The following is a 17,169-nucleotide window of genomic DNA, read 5'->3' as shown; positions in this document are numbered from 1 at the left end:
TATTGATTTCAATGGGAGAGTTAGGCATGTGCTTAAAGCTCTTGGCATGGAATCAATAAGATTAAAATGGCAGACTATTTCCTACCGGGTTATGCTTCCATTTTGTGTGAATGTGCTTCTGCAAGACAGGGGCAGAAGGAGGAAAAGTGTGCTTCTAGACCCCATTCTTTTCTATTCCTACTTTTATATTGTAGATTTATATTTCTTCTTATATTGAAGAAATCAGGATTCTACTCCATTGCTCATATTGGCCAAGGTGTATTTTCCTTCTAACATCACAAGACCTGAGACATTATTCTCCATCCTCTTTTTCTGCAACCATCTCTGATACCAAACATATATTCTAGTGGTTTGCCTCGCTCTGTAGGACAGGTTCTTAGGGTCCATAGACGAGTGAAAAAGGTAGGAGCACGACCAATTCTGATAGTAGCAAAGAAATCCAGCATAATTGAATCTTGTTCTAAACAGTAACATTGTTTCCATTTTGGGGGCAGATTCCTTTTGAACAACACAATTGTATCATCGTGTCACTTTAAGGACCATGATTGCAGCCTATGAAATACTGGGAAGACTTCTAGACAGAAAGGTGTAGCATGACTCCAAACTACAAACCTCAGCATGGAATAGTAGTAGGTGGAATCACAGTTCTACAACTCACTCCTCCTACTCCTAAGTCTCCTATTTTTGTTGGGTATACAAATAAATTTCAAGAAAAGAGAGAAATACAGGAATTAAGAGACATCTTGTGGTCTTCTAGCTAGATTAAACAATCCAAGAATTATGGTCTAAATATGAGGACTGATTGCAGCAGCCTTGTGCAAGTTTGAGTCTTCTCATTGCCTGAATAAATCAAAAACTGCCTGGAAATCCCAGATTTCTTAGTATTCTATTGGGGAAGACTGACAAGATATATGTGAAACCAACAAAATGAAAAATGTCTTTGAGGGCTGTGTTATCAGGTCTGGATAGGTTGTTCACAGTTAAGGTATCACACCTACTCCCAAAAAAGGGCTGTATGGATAAACATATACTTTCATTGATCTCTTGGAAACAGTCAAAAGAGAGGAGGACCATTGTACATGCCAATCCATTGTCATAATAGCAGAGTCGTGCTTAACTCATCTTCTACAGCAGTGGTTCTCAACCTGGGACCCTTTGACCAGGGATCCCTCTCCAACATTAGTACCAAAAAGGTTATGAATCTGTTTTTGATCAACTTTAAATTTGGTTTGGTTACTTGGGGTGCTGATTCAGAAAATTGCATTGGATAGATATCAGCTCTAGTTCCTGATACAGAACATATACCATTCAGTAGTCGCCATCTGCTCACCCACAGAAACCATATTTAATAATCTAAAGCTGATGTGGTCTATCCAATGCAATTTTCTGAATCAGCACCCCAAATAAACCCAAAAACAGGTCTTAAAACGAAGACACCAAGGCATCCCTGCTTCCAGGTGCTACATGGAATGGCTCCGCTCAGGGGGAGGGAGGAGGAGGAGAAGCAGCAGTCAGGAGACTTGTTGTTGCACCTTTCTTGGGTTGTCAGCCTGTCTCCTCCCAACATCGCTGTTGCCTCGGCACTATAAAAAGGTTTTGCGAGACCAGTCGCTCTTGTTGAAACGGTATACTAACGGTGATGCGGTGGACCATATTTTAGTTCTTGGGGACCACTGGTGGTTCAACCCTTTCTTTTTGTTGTAAATATAACTTTTATGCAGGAATTTTCAGAGATCTGTAAATTGTGCCAAAGGTTCCTCTAGAGTAAAAAAAAAAAAAAAAGATTGAGAAAGGCTAGGCTATTCCATTCAAATGAAGGCATCAAAAATAAAATAGTACTTTCCAAGAAAACCACTTGGGAATAAGCAGTTATTTTATGTCAGTAAGCCAGGTTATCTGAAATGGCTGTTGGTTCTCATTTTAGAATCATTATGTTTTTGCCCATTGTAACTTTTGCTCAGTAAAACAGGTACTCGGTTTAAACCAATCATCACATTTGATACTTAGCAAGATTTTCAGACTTCATGTTCATAGATTAGCATTCCTGCCTTCCTTTTGAAAATGTTAATGTTTTAATATTAAATACAATTATTGACCAAAACAGACCTACTGGCCATTATTACTGCATACCATAAGAGGTGTCTGTAGTGCTAAACCTTAACCTTAAGAATCCTTTCTGAGGAATATAAAGGCAGGCAAACTGGCATTGCATTGGTGCCATCACCTTTGGGAACAGTCCCTATTACACAATGTTATTTACATCTCACTGCTGATCTGCCTCCTCCCCATGATCCATCCTCAGCTATTAACAGGCAAAACCCATCAATATGTTCTTGTTTTGCAACATTCCTTTTATCTACCTTGGTGTGATAAGTCCCTTCTGCTTCTCTTCCAACGTGCCAGCAGTAAAGTTTCCACTATCTCTGATAATGCGATGATAATGGAATAGCGGGTTTGTGTGATAAAGCCCTAAATGTAAAGTCATTAAATCTCTGGCTCTGTAGAACGTTGATGGTAATTATGTGATTGTCAAAATCTTTCTTACCCTTTTTTTCATTTGGCATGAGTTATTCTCTTTGGAAAGAAAAATTGTATGAAGGACTATAATGAAGGAAGAAAATAAAATGAAATGTGCACATGCCTCTCCTTTTTGGAGAAAACAAATAAGCTTAGTGAGAACGTAAGTACTGCTGTATTAAATACACACCTAAATCTCTTATATATTACCCATGCAACTACCCGCAGTTTGATATAAGTAGCTAAAGATGAATAATAAACCTTCCAGTTTAGTTACCCATATTTAATAAGTAAACCTTATTCACCATTTTCCGTTTAACATTGCTTTATATATAAACTCACCCCTCAAAGTGTTTAATTAAGAAAGAGGCAAGCGAGATCCTCTAAGGCTAAACATGATTTAATTTGCAAGTTACCCGATATTATTAGAATAGTATTTCTTGCTGATAGGAAATGCATTTCTTGCTCCTACCATTACCCATCGAAATAAAACTAAGCAGGTCTACCTCTTTAACTCTTGGATTTTTTTACCCCCACGTGCACCCTTTTAATGTTTGAAATTAAACAGCAGGGAGATTTCAGTTGGATGTTTCAGAGCCATTATAGCTGGCTGTACCTCGGAGATCCATTCAGCACCGTGGAGCTAACAGAGCACTTAATCCACGTCAGCGCCAAGACTCCAGGGTGTGTGCCCAACGGAAGGCATTTATTTACCAAATTAAAAGCACAGCAAGTAACAGCCAGGATAGTATTTAAGCACTTTTTATTGACTGCTGTTCTGCCGCTATTTGCTAAATTTCTTCCTGATGGAAGATGATGGATTGGCTGATTGCTTGGCTCCTCGAAAGGTGAAATGCATCTTCCATGATTTATTCCTCTTGCATTGACAAAACAGCTTTTGGTATAATTGGAGGCGCTCCAACTCCTGTGAGAGATGTAAAGGCTGGGCAGAAAGTCTCCCTTCTTTATTGCACTCTATTAAATGGCTCTAAATCACATAATGGAGATTCTGACAAGTTTGGTATTCAGTGTCAATTCTGATAGCCGTCACTGTTGCACCTATCTATCTGTGTCTTTTTATGTACATAATTTAAGCACATGTAGCTGTTACATAGGCATAGGTGTGCCCTGCCGAAGACAAAAAGATACATGAGCCTAGTGTAAATGGAATATGCCAGTGATTTTGAGCTGTCATGCGTCGTAGATATCAACTGATCCAAATAGTATCAATTGATCTGAAAAGTTGAGTTTTTCCATAGTAAACAAAAATAATAAAATTTGCCCTTGTAAATACCAGATGGCTTCCTTCCAAAATCAGGTTTGTCCTTTGCTTGTTGCTGTTATGTGTCAAATCCTGACTGTGCACAATTGAAACACAACTAACATACTAAATTAAATCATACTTTAGTGAAGGTAAAAGACATACTGCTGAGCATCCGAGCTATGTCAGTCTTCAAAAAATGTAGAATCCCCAATGCTCCCCTGTTTTGGAGTCATACCTCTCAGAAGGTTCAGGTGATATGGTCAATGGCAAGGCAAGAGGAATTATAATCCAAAATATGTGGAAGGATCTGTAATTAGAGGATCAAGATAAGTATATGAGGAACCATTTCTGGTGAAATGTTTTTCTTTTTTTAAAAAAAGAAAAGGAAAACCTAATGCTATGACACTAATGAAGACACTGAATCCCCTTGTGATGCCTAGGGCACCTTTGGCCCCTGACCCTGTGGCCATTACTGTCCAGGATGAAGAAGACTTTGGTTTTCTCCTACGTCAGCAAGAATCAACTCCTTTCCAGATGCCTTCTGTTGACATCTCCGAGCCAGAGCCAATTAAGGATGCCCTTGAAACAGTGCCGGCTCTCCCAGATTCTCCTGAAAATTTAGTGTTTGATCGTAGGGCCTTTTTGAAAACAGACAGATCGCAGAGACAAAGTTTGAGGAGAAGCGCCAGATTAGCAGAGTGTGGTGACTATGGCTAAACCCAGTTCTCTTGGGAAGAATTTGGGAGTCAGACACCTGGCGTGGTGACATGACAAGCTCAGTTCTCCTGGGAAGTTTTAGGGAGTCAGGCACCTGGCTTGGGGGAGCATATGAACTTCAATAAAAGTATTGCGCTGGGAACTTTCCTGTGCGGTGTCAACTTTACTTCTGACTGAGAAGCATCATCGTCTCCAGCTCTTGAAATCCAAGCGGCCTGAAGGTGCGCTTACTCTTGAGTAGACTGGGCGCTGGTCTACTTTCTTGCCCAAGTTTGGGCTGCGTTTCAGCTCCTGCACATCTAGTTCATGCTTTGCCCTGAAATCCTGCTTTCGGACATTTACTCCAGAGAACTCTTTCATGCCATTTTGCTCTTTTCCCCCACTCAATACTCAAGCTGAGTTTGAGTGTGTTTCGGTTTCTGGACTTTGGACTTTAATATTGGACATAAGACTTTCACCTAATGGACTAATTTTGATCTTTCCTGAAAGGTCAATTGCTTATTCTGCTTTGCTGCTTATTTCCTTTTGGAACTTTGCTTCAATAAAGATATTATATTGTTATTGACCTCTGTGTTGGTTTTCGGTGCTCTTGCTGCCTAGGGGTGTAACACCCCTGTTGGGTGAGAAGGGCGGGATATAAATATTGTAATAAATAAATAAATAAATTTCCCTTTTTAATGACTATCTTTCAAAGCATTTATTAGTTCCTGAAAGGAAGGAAAGACAGGTGCAAACATGGATCCCCTCACACATTAATATCAATGTGAAACAGTTGTGCAGTATTGCCTAATTGTAAATACATGGGATGATAAATATGAATGCAAATGAGTGAGAATTTAGTGCTAGTACCATTTAGCCACCCCACTTTTAAGCCGGGAACTTCCACATTTTAGGTGCTGTGTAGAAGGGCCCTAGGGTTATACTGTTCTTGTGAATTCCAGCCCTTGAACCCACTGAAATCAACAAAAAGCAAGTATTTAACTATAGAGGTTATATTGAAAATGTAACACTCTGTAAAGAGGAGAGTGTAAATAATAATGAACTCTGCATGTAGTGACGGATGACCATGTGGGCAAGGAATTGAGAATTCAATTCACTATCTCTTCTTTGTATTTCCCCAGATTCCTCTGTTATCTTCTGTTGTTGCCAATTGCTTGAGTGTCCCAGCCATAAATCCTTGTTCTTTTCCAGAGAACTCTGCCAGGCTGCACCGAAGTTGTCTGGCTTGACAAACAAGTCATTATTTCTGAAAACCAAAGTCTTTTCTATCACTCCATAGTCAGTGATAAACATAGTAGATTAATAATATTGTTTTTCTAAGGACAGCTGGATAGAATGAGTCAAACAGCAGCTGAAACCTTGAGACATATTTTTATTTAATTTGTCAACATAATATAGATATGAGATGCTGTTGCTGGAGTATCATACCTCAGCAATGGATGCCTACCCTTCCTGTTTGCTTGGAAGAGCTAGAGTGGAGTGAGCAACCCAGAGACTATTGCCTCCATGGAGACCTCCTTGCCCCAATTGGCCATCACTGAAATTGTTAGCACTGCTGTTGTGCCTTACCTAGAAGAGGCATCTCCAGATGAAGGGGGGAAAGCGTGTTAATATAGTGACTGTCCTTGCTCAGCTAACACATACTTTCAGGCAGTCAAGCGAGGAAACAATTAATTCAGAGTTCTGAGATAGCTAAAGTGAGTGAAATTTATCAACAGAAAGTGAGAGTCCATTTGGCATTTGTGTAGTCACGTTTGGTCCTGATTTAGGAAAACAAGCTGCATATTAGCAATCCAGAATCCAGCAAGGTTGGCAGTCAGTGGTTCTCAACCTGTGGGTCCCCAGGTGTTTTGGCCTACAACTCCCAGAAACAGTTTACCAACTGTTAGGATTTCTGGGAGTTGAAGGGCAAAACATCTAGGGACCCACAGGTTGAGAACCAAAGGTCTAAACCGAGTAGAGTCACAGAGACCACAAAACAAGAATGCCATCCAGGAACTTACACCAACCAGTTGGTTCTTCCATCAGCTGCATCCACCTCCTGCTTCTAATGAGGAGTACTTACCATGCAAGGAACCTTACTTACCATCTCTTCTCATTGTGCCAGATTCATAGACTTGGAAGGTGTGCTGTTTCCTTGGTTGATTCATCTGGTAGATCAGCTTCCAATGGATCATGGCCTTGTGTCTCCTTGAGGCTGCCCAACTACAGGGAGAGTGTATGTCTTCAGATTTTGAGTACTGGCTTATGACGTTGAGTGGCATCTGGGGCCAGAAGAAGCTGGCAGCCCTGTTGGGAGTGATGCAGAGCTTGGTCCACCCCAGACAGCACTTCCAGGTTTGGATAAGGAGACAGTCTGTTCTCTTTGTCACGCATCAGTAGCTCAAATGTCAGGAACAGAAATGCCAGAAACATTATTTTGTGCCTTAACTAAACTCTGCCAAGTTGATGAAGCCAGCTGTGCTAATTTCCTGCTGGCTTTCTGTTAGCTTGGCCAATGCCATTCTGGACAGATAGATAGTAGATTCAACACTTCTCTGAAGTTATTGCTTGCTTCATTTGACTTTGGTCTATTTGAATTCTGCCTCTATGGACATGGGTAAAGCCTTTATACTGGCTTGGCTTTCCCATGATCATCCTTTGTGAACGGGAGGCACATACTGATAGGCACTTGCCCGCTTTAAAATAGGACAGGTGTTCCATGTTGTATACCACTAAAACAGCATTATCATGTTATTTCAGAAGAAATGGAAACACGTCTTGGCAGTTATGTATTGATCAGGATAACCATGGTAAATGGTAGTGCTTGGGATATGCTACCATCACAATGCCTCCTAGGCTTGCATAAGGCATGTGAGGCTGAGCCCAAAATTGGTAAGGACACTTCTCCCCGTTCCGTGTCATTCTCTTTTCTTTCTTTAACCTTCCACTCTCCTCTCTACCCTACATAGAACAGATTAAGGAAGTAACAGCATTCAGAGTTTGGAAAAGTTACCATAGGAACTACAAGTCCCAGATTCTCTTTACCTTTTGTGGACAAAACGTTTTTGTTTTTTAATGGTTTGGGATGAATTACACTAACCAGATCACTGTCTGGTCGCCTGCAAAGAAATTTTTGAAATCTGAAAAGACTGTATGAAAATTTAAACTGAGATGGACCAGATAGAGTCCTAATGCTATAAGGTGCTCACAACTGGTTTAGCACATCACAGTAGAGCCAGAAGAATCCAGATGAATAATCTGAATGAGTTTTTGGTACTGGTTGTTGACCGTAATAGGGGCCCCTGGTGGCACAGTGTGTTAAAGCGCTGAGCTGATGAACTTGCAGACCAAAAGGTCCCAGGTTCAAATCCCGGGAGCGGAATGAGCGCCGGCTGTTAGCCCCAGCTCCTGCACATGCAAATGTGAGTAGATCAATAGGTACCGCTCCGGCAGGAAGGTAACAGCGCTCCATGCAGTCATGCCGGCCACATGACCTGGAGATGTCTATGGACAATGCCGGCTCTTTGGCTTAGAAATGGAGATGAGCACCAATCCCCCAGAGTCGGTCATGGCTGGACTTAATATCAGGGGAAACCTTTACCTTTACTATTGACCGTAATAATAAATATGTATGTATGTAATCTGAAACTGAGGCTGATAGTTGAATCTCAAACCATTTAGAGAAGGGCGAGTCTCAGTTGTTCCTTAGTTTAGGGTGATTGTACTTTAAAAAAAATCCATTATGAGTCTAAAAGGGGACATGGGGAATCAAAGCCAAGGACAGCCTGCTGGTATTCCTGGAGGGCTCATTTTAGGTTCAGGTTGCACTAGGCAATGAGAGCACTCCTTTCCTTGTCCATTAAGCTCTCTTTGTCTCGGGCAGACTATAGATCCAGAGCACAGTCATGGTCCATTATTAATGAGGGAATAGTATTCAGAGTACTCTTGCAAACTGTGTTAACATTGTGTACGCGTGAAGGAGAATTTACTGTAAGTATATAAGATACTACCACACTGAAAGGATGTCAGCCTTTTCCCATTGGTTCTCTGTCTGATGACATTTTGGTGCACTAGCATTTCATTGTTTGGGTTTCCATAGCTAGGGGTTGTGACATTGAAGACTGGTGTTGTAACCTTGGAAACAGCCAAAAACTTGAAGATGCAATTCTCCCAAGCCTTCCAATTATCCAAATACGTCAGGGCCATCCTGATCTATCTACTGCCATCCCACTTTTTCTATTGCTTTCACAATGCCACATTTTTTCACTTCTTTTCACACTTTCTGCTTTTATCCTCTTATTTTGACTACTTCAAACGGATTACAAGGTGCAAAGTGGGAGAAGAGAGGGCAGAGTGTTGCCTTTCCTAGTAGGCTTTAGGGCCCTTCTACACTGCCATATAATCCAGAATATCAAGTCATATAATCCAGGTTATCTGCTTTGAACTGAATTATCTGAGTCTACACTGCCATATAATCCAGTTCAAAGCAGATAATCTGAACTGTATACATCTGTGTAGAAAGGACCTCAGACAAAAGCAAATTGCTGAAGCATGTTCTAACATGTGTGCTCTTCCTCATTAATAATCACACGTGAATGTTGATTGGTTACAATTGCCCCAGTTGGTTACAGATTTCTTCTGTTAAATGTTGAATGCTACGTTCTCTCAGGGTTAAGGGCAAATGTTTTTGACCTGCTGAGAAGTTCATACCTCTATTTGTAAACTGGTACACTTGAGGAAGATGTCTTGAATTTAGAATGGATGGATGAAGAATAATGTTTGAAGAACTTTATTAGCAGCAACAGGTCCCTGCTCCTATTTCTCTAAATCACCAACTATCATCTGAGGCTTAAAATGAGGGCCAGGCCACTAGAAAACCTTCTCAGACTCTCCAGACATTGAAGGCCATTTTGGTTGTTTTCATCTCATTTCCTTCTATTTGGAGACTGTTTAAATAAATTGTCCAATGCATTCTACCTCCTCACTCATTCGAAATGTCCATATTCCACATTTTCCTAATGGTCCTTGAATTGGGGCAGGGGGCTTTGAAACTTGGGAAGCTTTGTTCTTGATGTGAGAGATGAAGCCAACTTTCTTGTTATACTATGTAAAAAAAATTGGAAAAAATTCTGTTCCTGGTTTGAAAGTATTATTTCCTGTTAAATTGTGTGGTATGTATGTACTTTGAAAGTAGTTGTTATACTTCATTTTTAACTTCATTTTTCCGACTATGTTGAATTGGTTGAGACTCTACGAGATATTCATTGGAAAACTATGGTAAAATATGCTGCTGGGTGTTCTGCAAAAATAAAGGTTTTGCAGTTTAGTAAACTTTTCCCAAGTTTTTATTATAGAACCTTTATCACACAGGAACAAAAATCATGTTACATAGTGTTATTACAAAGTTACATCTCTATCCTTTTCCATAACAACTCACGACTTTGCAGATCCAGACATGTAGAGTTTGAGAGAACTCAGAAATCTCATAGGTTATGGCATCCATGTGCTCTACGATGAACAGATGGGGTCAGTTTGTATTTTAGATTCGCAATCATCATATTCCCTAAATATCATTATGTGATGATTCTAGGAGTTATGAGAAATTGGTATAGAAGGGATATTTTTTACCATTCAACAATGACCTTGTTTAGATGTTTACATTTTCCCATAGAAGTTAATCATTCTTAGATATTTTCTGCTAGAGAACTACAAATGACATGTTACCAGTGTGCAAGTGTGAGTCAACAGGTGATTAGGAAGCACAGACACATGAAATTATCTTCTGCTGCACAAACATCTCCTTCCACGTATTCTAATTTCTGCAAAGGTGGTCCAACTCATTCTTCCTGATGTAATCAAAGGCTATTGTTTCTGTGCAACATTATAGGGAAAGATATTTAACCTGAAGCTGGATCCTTGCTAATCAGCAGATTATAATCAGTCTTGGTGACAGACATCAATGCGATCAAAGCAGGCAGATAGTTTTCATCCTGGAAATGTGTGCAAGAGAGAGAGATATGAAAGAGGTAAACCAATGCCATTTATTGAACTGAATTCTGGTGCTTAAATTACTGTTAAAGCTTTCAGATTATGTTAAATGGAGAAGCAGGTAATTCTCAGACAAGTATTATTGCTTACCAATGCAAATATCATTGACATTTTAAGTAGTAAGTCCAACTAATCTCAAAATGTATAGTTGCATTTCACTACCAATAGTGTTTTCTTTGATCTTGGAGTAAGGCTTTTAAGAGGTTTGACAAAGCCCAGCTTCTTCACTTTGTCCCTTTAGTATTAGAGCAATTGGGCTGTAGTTTCTGTAGCACTGAAGAGCTGTTAGCAATTGACCATTTTAACAATTGACAATGATTCCAACACGATTCTCGCAACCCAACTGACTATACTCAATTCATTACAGACCTCTTCTGCTTGGCATAGAAAATGCCACTTTTTCAAACTAATAGGTGAGCTTGTCCTTTTATGAGGGTTATTTTTTTTGCCTGTCTCTGTGCCCCCTGAAAGGTTTCAAGAACCTTGGTCCTTGGACTTGCCACAGTTGCCCATATCTTGAATTCAGTCTTTAAGCATATGGTAACCGATGAAGGGTGTCCCCAGTGGCATAGTGGGTTAAAGCCTTGTGACTTGAAAGTTGGGTTGCTGACCTGAAGGCTGCCAGGTTCGAATCCAACCCGGGGAGACAGCAGATGAGCTCCCTCTGTCAGCTCCAGCTCCATGCGGGGACATGAGAAAAGCCTCCCACAAGGATGGTAAAAACATCAAAACATCCTTGTAGACAGCCAATTCTCTCACACCAGAAGTGACTTACAGTTTCTCAAGTCACTCCTGACATGAAAAAAAAACCCTATGAAGGCCAAGCTGCGCATTTCTCCACCATCACTGCCTGAAGCAAAGAAATGATTTCCTCATTGATTCAGAATTGTAATGTTTGTGTGAATCTCTCTAACTTCTGTGTTTTAGTTCCTTGTTCATATAGGGTTTTTTTAGACCACTGCGCAAGAAGTGGTTCAAAAAAATGTAGCCTTAGTAATAAATATAAATGGGAAAGACAACTGATGTAACCAAGGGCCAAGGGGCTCTACCATAGTTAAAAATATTTTGCATAGCATTTCTCGGGTCATCTAGCTCAGGGTTATCTACTCTAATTGGCAGTCTCTCCACAGATAGACAGAAAAGGATTTTCTCATCTTCTATTTTTTTAACTGGAGATGCCAATTAAAACACAAAACAAAACCTCCCAGAAAAGCCTTAAAACCGAAAAATAACTTACGCAGCCACCATTCTCCCTTTTCCAGAGCTGTATTGGTGTGTAGAAATGACACGTCAGGAGAAGGGGGAATAGGAGCGATTTTACCAAATACAATCCAAAAGCTAAGTGCTTTCTAAGAAAATTTAGAAAATATCTGGAAGAAGCAATAAATTGGAAGAAAAATGACACGTTGAAGGTCTTTAGACCTAAAGAACACTGGAGAAGAAGAAGAAAACGGTGCACCGTCACTGAAAAAGGAGATTCATATGGACTTTAAAGAAACACTTTGATAATGGATCCAAAATGTCAAAAAATAGACCAAAGGCCAAGTGCTGAGTAGTCCATATGCACCTCTTGAAATTATATTTTCTAATTTCCATCTCTGATATTAAAATGAGCAAGAACAAAAAAAAAATCATCCAGTATATAATTTTACTAGAGAGACTCGGAAATTGGAAATTTATTACATTAATCAGAATAGCCAATAAATATACAGATTCAAATAAACACTAACAGTAATAAAGGGATTGATTTAAGATTGCCTTCAGAAAATAACAAGTGGACTGTGACTGAACTGAGATTGGATGGATGATGTGGATTTTGTTATCTCTGCTATCGTAATTGGATACTCATTTTTAACAAAAAAAATCATAAATCTAAAGCTTTGAAAAGATAATACAGGAACGTCATGGGGAAGATGAAGAATACCATATAGATATGGATGGAAAGAATAGACAGCATTATTTGTTTCCCAAGCAAAATAAAGAGTTTTATTATATTTGAGAACCCAAATAAGAAGAATAATGTAGAACTAAGAATTGTGATGGGCCAACATAAGTTAAGCAAAATGAAGAACAAGGATATCTGGAGGTTGGATGCAAAAGAGATAAAGTGTTGCCTCACTTTATTGTGAGGGTTAGGTTCCAGGACCACCCGCAATAAATGAAAATCCGTGAAGTGGGGCACTATATTTATTTTAATATTTATACATTATTTTAGTAGTTATACACTATTTTAAGTCTTTATCAACCAATCGTGTGTTGATAAATCTCCTCCTTCTCCTCCCGTTGCTACTTGTGCTCCTTTTCTCTCCCTTTGGCTTCTCCTTCCTCCCTTCCTTAGGCTGTAAATTGTAATTTTTTATGATTTATAATAGTCTTTTAGAGTTTATTGAAAAACCGTGAAACAGCGAATCCACGAAAAGTGAACCGCGAAGTAGTGAGGTAACACTGTATTCATTGTTTGATTACAACATAGTGGCTTTCTGCAGATCTTCTAAACTTACATTTTAACTATGACCTAACAACACTATTTCTTGTTTATGTGTTTCATATCGTTGCTTGTTTTCTTGACTCTTCATAATTGTTTTAGGCAAGTTTAACTGAATGCTCAGGCCCAAGTAGGTTTTGAGAGAAGAATATGTTCATACTGGCGAAGAATAATGCTGTATCATGTGGCGCAACTTGATTTATGTATTTTTCTCTTTCTCCTTCTGTCTCTTATATATCCAATTTAAACAACAAATGAACTACTTATGTTTTGCTTTTTGATGACAGTAGGTAGTTATTCATATCTGCTTCATAACATCGTAATAAGACAACAATTATTAATAAATAGAATTTTTTTCTACAGAAGCACCATTCTAGATCATATCATACAAACTTGTTATCTGCTATTTTGGATAAATTGTGTGGGCTGGCTTATTCATAAGGATTTTGCTTACTTTTTTTTTTTTGGCTTTCATCTTCCTTCCCACAAGTTAGGCATAGGTGCTTGGTATCCGTGAAGGAACAGGTGTCTGCCTCATTATGCATCATGCTGCTTGATACAAAAATATGTCTTGGTTCAGGATCATCTGCAGCAGCTGCAGTATTTTCTTTTTTAGAAAACATCCAAAGATCAACCTTTGGAATGTGGAAACTGTTCACTGAAAAAACATTATTCCAGGTTTTGCGTAGGATAGGGGCAGAAATATTATTAATTCTAATTTTAATTTGAATGAACCTGTTTGCCATTTTCTGAATAACTAGGAGAACTGAAATGCAGTTATACTGTGATATTTATACTTTTATGAATAGTATCTTACAGCATTCTAATTCACGATTTATGCCAAATTACTTTGGTAAGTCATCCTGTGAGCACCCTTTGGGTTTGTCCACTCAGCCAATTACAGATCCACCATAGTTTGTCCTAGCCCACATTTGACTAGCTTGTTTGCCAGAAGATCAAATGTAGCAGAAATGTAGCACCAAACCATGTGTTCCATTGGAAATAATATTAAGTCCAATATTGTTAATGTGCTATGCATTGATGCATTTATGATTGAACCCCATGCTGTGGTTTGAGAAACGAATTAGCACTTTTGGGAGACCAGGGTTTGAGTCCTCAGGCATCCATGGAAAGCTGTTGGGTGACCTTGGACAAGTCACATTCCCTCAGTTTTAGAAGTCAATGGAAGACCTCTGACTACATCTTGCCACAAAAAACTTCTCATAAGTTGACATGAAGAAACAGAATGAAAGGTCAACATGAGAGGTTGAGTAATCTCTCCACTAGGTACTTCATCACACTAAACCATCTGTCCACCTTAAATTCACTTATTGCCTCCTTCAGAATTCTGGGCTTTGTAGTTTAGTGAGGCCCTGGAGCAAACCCCAGAATTCTGCAGGAGGCAGCAACCAGATTTAAAGTGGGTAGATGCTATAGTGTGATGGGGTCTTATTGTTTGGCTATCATAAGTATGATAGGAGAGGAAGGTTACGTCTTCCAACCTGGCCACCAACCTTCATGTATCCATCACTGCTGTTTTGAGCAATATGTGTTCAATGAAGACCCATGAAGAATATAGCCATCTGTATTCATGTAGGCTCCTCTGTGGGATTGAAAGTCCTGCCTATTTAGAGCACCTTATCATGTGGAAAAGATTGCAGCCCTGTCTTTTTACTGACCATCATTTGATACAGAATGGTCAGGGAGTACAGCCAGGCAGCAAAATATGATGTTAAAGCATGGTAACATTCAGCTAAGTTCTTTCTTATTTATGTTTCAGGCAGGGATCTCCCAAAACATGTTGATGTCTGTGGCAACCCCCCCCCCCACCACCACCACCACCACTCTTTTCCCAAATAACAGAAACCACTGTTGAATTTTATTTGAGTTGTAACTATTGTCTTCTTCAACAGAGGCTTAATGATATGGTCAGACTCTATGTAAGGATAGATATCTCCATTCTCAAGCAAAGTAGAGTTTTTAAATCAAGTATGTGTCTCTCTTTACTTATATCTACATTCTGTTGTATACATAAACAATTACAAAAAAGAAGTGGGCTCTTATCATTGTTTCCCCATACACATACACACAAGTGAATATATTTTGCATATCTTCTGCGTCCCCTTCCAAATGAAGATTTGCATCATGGACAATAGTAACAGCCTGTATCTGCCTTATGTTTTAGGCAGATGTTTTAGGGAGAGAAAGCTGGGGTTGGTTCTGATTTTACTGGAAAGGAAACTGTTTATAAGCCAACTTGAGGAAACAAGGCTAGCAATCCAAATGCAATCCCTTTCAATGGTTTTCATTTTTAAAAAAGAATGGTGAAACTTGTCTGATAATTTAGATCTGCAGTGTTAATGCAAAATATTAAAATATGACACTTCAAAGTTTTTATCTCGAGTACTGCTATTTGTCTCTTTGAACTGTGTTGTAGATTGTTACCTTAAAAGAAGGAAAGCCAGGCCAGCCCCAGCCTCCCTCTTCACCTGCTATCAGCAATCATACTTTCTGTTTTCTACTGCAAGCTGTATCTCCCCCATCCATTCTGGAGTCAAATAACTCAGCAGTAAGCATCTTCTCCAGCCGTTGAATCAGCAGTTAGCCCCATCAAGGCCTTTAAACCTTAATCATGACAATTGATTTGTGAATCGAGTTGGTGGAAGGAGGGGTGAAAGATCTCACAAACTCATTCTGGCCAATAAGTCCAGTAAATAAAATGCTACTTTAGCTAAGAGTAAGCACTGTAGTACAAGGTGCAATTATGAGCTGAGAACAGCTATTATTTTTTTATTGTCCTGTCCCTGCAGTCAACCACTTGCGTCAGCAAAGCTGTTTTTGGGTCTAGTGTCTGATAAGCCACAATGCTAAGTCAGTAATGGAACCCGGGAGGGGAGCTGCTTTCCACTCACTGATTTTCAGCAAATGGGAATGCTCATTAATAGCTCCTTCTGTCTTTTCACAAGCCGTTTCTCATACCCTCCAGGATTTTGTACCTGAATTACAGTATGTGTGCCTCTGCACTCATAGGAAAGACCACCTCTCTGTCCAATTTCATAGGCCAAATTATTCTTCTCCAATCACTACCCACTGCAGTTTATCTGTTCCCGAATTTACACAAAAAAACTTGCATTATCTCAGTACGATAAAACTTGTATGTCCTTTTTGGATACTACTACCGTTGGTACAGAGTGAGTATCCTTTATCTAAAATGCTTGGAACCTTAGGTGTTTGGGATTTAGGATTTTTTTCCAGATTTCGGAACACATGTGTTTGCATGTATGTACATAATGAGACATCTTGGAGATAGGACCCAAGTCTAACCACAAAATTAATTTCTATTTCATGTGCACCCTATACACATAACCTAATGGTAATTTTATACACATGATTTTAAATAATTTTATGCATGAGGCACAGTTTACATACATTGAACCATCAGGAAGCAAAGGTGTCACTTCCTTGGTTGCCCATTGGATTATTTTGGATGTTGGGGGATTTCAGATTTTGGAATCCCAAATAGAGGATGCTCAATTTATATTCCTATTACACTCTAGCCTTGACAACTTTTCACCCATCACCACACCAGAGTCCAGTAGTACTAACTACAAAAGTTTATTAAGAAAAGCATGCACAAAGGGAAAAGGTCATTTCCCAAAAGTGCAGCAGAGTAGAAGCAGCAATCCAAAAATGGCAAAATACATGAAGTCAAGAGAGCTAAAATCCACAGCATAAATCCATAAGCATGAAAACAGGAACCTTTACCAAGGCAAACCCTTCAAGGAACAAAGGCAAAGACAGGATTCTTGAATCATGAACTTGAGAGTCAAGGCAGGAATACCATCCTTATGGCAACCTTGTCTCCTCTGAGAGGCATAAAATAAACACCACTTAATTTAAGCCCGACCAAGAAGCCATGAGATCATGCCAAACACACCTAGGTTTCAAGGACTTCTCACGGATTCTCTCATAACATCTAATTAGTGTATTTTTCACTACTATTCTCAAACCTAATCTGGCTTCTCAGGAAAACTTCCCATTGGCCAAAGGCCGTTTCACAAGGGAAATGAAATGTTCACTTTCTGTTGTTTGGGAACAAGCACAGGAATCCCAAACAACTGTCTTCTCAACCTGCAATTCTCTCTGATCGCTAGCA

The 17,169-nt window shown here is 39.4% G+C and overlaps 1 protein-coding gene and 1 long non-coding RNA gene across 6 annotated transcripts in view; one reads left to right on the top strand and one right to left on the bottom strand.

Annotated features, from left to right (window-relative positions):
• The window catches only part of unc5d (unc-5 netrin receptor D), a 371,567-nt gene that overhangs the window by 117,591 nt on the left and 236,807 nt on the right, over positions 1 to 17,169 (top strand). The window lies entirely within an intron of this gene.
• On the bottom strand, positions 9,860 to 13,561 carry LOC134293459 (uncharacterized). The gene is made up of 2 exons (XR_010000412.1): positions 13,468 to 13,561; positions 9,860 to 10,470 (listed from the first exon to the last, which is right to left on the bottom strand). It is a non-coding gene; the product is annotated as an uncharacterized LOC134293459 (long non-coding RNA).

Source organism: Anolis carolinensis, unplaced genomic scaffold, assembly GCF_035594765.1.
Source record: "Anolis carolinensis isolate JA03-04 unplaced genomic scaffold, rAnoCar3.1.pri scaffold_8, whole genome shotgun sequence".
In the NCBI taxonomy this organism is placed as follows: Eukaryota; Metazoa; Chordata; class Lepidosauria; order Squamata; family Dactyloidae; genus Anolis; species Anolis carolinensis.
Note: the sequence above shows the minus strand (reverse complement) of the source record. Positions and strands in the feature narration are given on the sequence as shown.